General features: G+C 46.5%; 1 pseudogene; it reads left to right on the top strand.

The window, feature by feature from the left end:
• Window positions 1–565: 565 nt before the first annotated feature.
• Window positions 566–3,168, top strand: LOC101612842 (annotated as a pseudogene).
• Window positions 3,169–4,020: the final 852 nt, after the last annotated feature.

The raw sequence follows: 4,020 nt of genomic DNA, 5'->3' as shown, positions 1-4,020 counted from the left end.
TGGGTGGAGCAGCCTGGGCTCTAGCTCAATGAGAATCCAAGGCAGCCTTGGGTAATTGCAAGCAGCCTGGGTTTTTGCTGTCTCTTGCCAAAGCCGCCTATCTACTGCCTGACGGGGCACCAAAGTTGCCTGAATTATCACCCAGTAATGCACCAAAGCTGCCTGCCTTTGAGCTTGAAAGGGAACTGAGGTAGCAAGCCCTGAAGCTGCCCAAACTCTGGCTGGGAACACTGGGACCTGCAAACAGTCTGTGCTCTCCCACCTCAGGGGAGTGGGGGATGGGTGGTGATGGACAGGTAGGGGATGGCACCTGAGCTGGCGCTGGTAACTCTGTGTGGGCTTATGTGGCCCTTGCTGTGGGACTGGGCCCACTGCATGTGCAATTGTAGTGCAGAGGCAGCTGATGTGGGCACAGGATGGGGACACAGCAGAGGCTGGCCAGCGGGCAAGCAATCGGAGCACAGCAGCGGGGGGTCTGGCAGCTGCCTAATCACAGCAGAGGTGGCCCCCATGGGTGTGTGAACTGAGCACAGCATGGTGGGCCAGCGCACGTGATCAGAGCACAATGGTGGAGGTCCCCGCACAGTCAGTGCAGCGGGCTGGTGGGCACGTGATGGGCTGGTGGGCTCTCGATCAGAGCACAGCCACTTGGGGCGCGGAGTGCGGTGGCTGTATGGGGTGGGTAGACTATCCACCTGAGAGGGGACCTGTGATTCCCTGTTTTTCCCCACTCTGTGCCCTCCCACTGGCAATAAGACCCTGATAACCCTTAATTTCTTGCCTTTCTTTCCCTGGTATCTGCAGCGCAGCTAGGCGGTCGCCATCTTGGCCGGAAGTAGCAATGCTGCTGAGGTTTTCTTTGTCTTTTTCCCCTTAGGCTGCTTTGGCATGGTACCTACACCGCCATCTTAACTGGAAGTTGTTCTAGAAAATTCTCATTGACAGGGCAGGATATATTCCAGTGAGTTGTTGGCCAGGGAGGTCCCTGGTGCCCTCAAAACATTATAGGCCATTATCGAGGCCCTTGTTTTCCCACCAGGAATAGATGGTAAGATCATATTGCTAAAGACTCCACATACTTGGGCTGCAAGGCCACTGAGAAATCCTGCTAGAACTGAGCTGATAACTTCCTCCATGTATACCAGCTGACAGAAAGCTGGAAGAAGCCATTCTGTAGTTCAATGGAAGAAAGAGCAATCACCAGTAAAGATACTCAACAATGGACACTGCAAGCCTTATATTTGTCCAGCCAGTCTAAGTGAGCCAATTGGTGCAATAGTGGTGAGTCTATCATGGTGGAAAGCAACTGCCCTCTAATTGGACTGGAGGCCAGCTCCATGGGAGGGAATACATCCCTGATACTGAAAACTTAAAACAGGGATAGTTATGAGCCCTAGGGGTGTAACATCTGCTGATGCCTGGCTAAATGTATATACTATGCTTATCAAACTGCCCAGTAAGCACTTGTCTTAATGTTCATACCCTCATATTAATGCAACTGTCACTTTTGGTAGAGAATCTTCTCTTTTCAAATGGCAGTGACCTTGGGAAAATTTAGAAGGCATCATGGTGCTGGAAAGAATCGACTGGAATCTCTATCACATCTTCCAATGCTGAGGGTCTAATGCAGAGGTGGCGGAAAGAATATAAGAGTCAAAGGAAGAGTAGGATTCCTCACAACGTGCTCCCCCCAGACATAAAATGGCCTGGATATCCATGACATCACAGTGCCTGAAACTACCTACACAAGGCCATCATAAGAGGAAGAAAAGATCCTGACATCAAAATAAAAGAGAGACTGATTGAGATGGGGAGGGATTATATGGAGAATGGAATTTCAAAGGGGAATGTGGGGGAGGGAGGGTATTACCATGGGATATTTTTTAAAATCATGGAAGATGTTAAAAAAATTGAAAAAAGAAAAGAAAAGAAAAGGGATGCAAACAAGAAACAAGATTGGCAGTGCAGTTGCAAAGGGGAAAGTGCAGGGAGGGAGGAAATTATCATGGATTATTGTGTATAATTACTGAAGTTGTCAATAAAAAATAAATTTAAAAAAGAAAAATAAAAAAAGAAAGAAAAGGCCAGTCTTTTGTGCTTTCCTCAAAACCAAATATAAATAAATAAAAAAAAAAGAAAAAAAAAAGAAAAAGAGAGATAAAAGAAAAGAACAAGAGATGGGAAAGTAATTCAGTAGTAGAGTGCTTGTCTAGTATGCCTGAGGCCCTGAGTTTGGGTTTGATGCCCAAAACTGCATAAAGGAGGAACAGATGTCAGAAGGAGGAGAGAGAAGAGCTGGGAAGGGAGAAGGTGAGAAAAGGAGGGGAAGGAAAGGAGATGGAGGGAGGAGGGAGAGGAGAAAAGAAATATTGAAGGAGTGGGAATACAGTTCAGTGGCTACTTTAGTCAACTTCACATTGCTGACAAAAATGCACCCAACCCACCCTCAGACTCCATAGTGAATTCCAGGTCAGCCTGGGCTAGAGTGAGACCCTACCTGGAAAAAAGCAAACAAAACAAAACAACAACATCAAGCACCCAACCAAAAGCAGCTGATGGTTCCCCTACAGACTTGGCCCCTGTTGCTGTTGCTGCTGCTGCAGCCTGGGAGCCTCTGCTCCCTGATGAATTGCTCCCAAAAGGTGACACAGTAAAGGAGCAGCTAGAAGAGGACAATGAGGATGAGTTAGATGAGACTCTGTTGGAGAGACTCTGAGGTCTGACAGAAATGTCCCTGGAAAGGGTCCAGTCCCTGATGGAGCCACTTTTTTTTGTTTTTTTTTTTCGAGGTAGGGTCTCACTGGAGCCTGGGCTGACCTGGAATTCACTATGTAGTCTCAGGGTGGCCTCGAACTCAAGGTGATCCTCCTACCTGTGCCTCCACAGTGTTGGGATTAAAGGCCTGTGCCACCATACCCAACTTGGAGCCACTTTTGGTCTTTCCTTCTTTGTGCTTCAAAAACTGTACAGATTTTCCAGGGCAGCTTTGTGGATTGGGACCACTTCCTGTGTGATCCTGGTTCTTCCTGCTGTCTTTGAGACAGAAAGGTTTCAAATGGTACAACTGCATCAGGGGCAGACACTCTAGAGCCTAACACAGGACTGCCAGGAGGAATGCCATCTGCTCTACCTTTACTTCCTGGAAAAATGTACATGTTCAGCTGCTAGAATTGAGCTGTCTTTATGGGAGAACTTTGAAATCCGGTTGCGTCTGAACAGATTATGTGGATCCCCCTCTTTTAACTTTGACACATTGATCTATTTAAACTTGGGAAGGGGTGTGAACACTCCCTTATTGTCTCATGGAGACTCCCAATTTGCAGCCATGTCCCTTATACTGTCCTCACTTTTATTTCCTGTTCTGACTCTGATACGAGAGTGCAGTCATGCAGGCAGTTATTCCAGCTCTGCTCACCATTTACTCCTCACTGAATTCTCATTGTCCCATTTTGGGGTGAAATGTTAATGCCAGCAGGAGGAAAGCAAGCAACCCCATTATAATTAACAACTTTTTTCTCTTTTAAAAAACATTTCATTTATTTGAGAAAATGGGGGAGAGAGAGAAGGAGAGAGAGAGAAATGGCATGCCAGGGCCTCTTGCCACTGTAGGCAAACTCCAGATTCATGCATCACCTTGTGCATCTGGCTTACATGGGAATCAAACCTTGGTCTTTAGGCTTTGAATGCAAGTGCCTTAACTGCTAAGCCATCTCTCCAGCCTCCTTTGCTACCCCATATTTTTTTAAAGAATGGAAATGTAAGAGCTTTTTTACATGCACACAAAATGAAACTGACACAGCTGAGTGCGAAACAGTCACTAGGAATCACTGTGCATGTTGGAAAGAAGGGAGGCTGGTTGCAGTTCCAGCCAGAATATGGGAGTGATGGGTACTGTGGACAGAACAGAAGCTCACTTCCTCTGAAAATTTTGGCTACTAGACCTTGTGTGCATGTTTGTGTGTTAAAAAAAAGTCTGTGCTTACTTTTTGCATTTAAATATTAAAAAGATTCCAACCGAAA

The sequence above is a fragment of the Jaculus jaculus genome, chromosome 5, assembly GCF_020740685.1.
Source record: "Jaculus jaculus isolate mJacJac1 chromosome 5, mJacJac1.mat.Y.cur, whole genome shotgun sequence".
NCBI lineage: Eukaryota > Metazoa > Chordata > Mammalia > Rodentia > Dipodidae > Jaculus > Jaculus jaculus.
The sequence above is the reverse complement of the archived record's forward strand: the minus strand, read 5'-3'. Positions and strand labels throughout refer to the sequence as shown.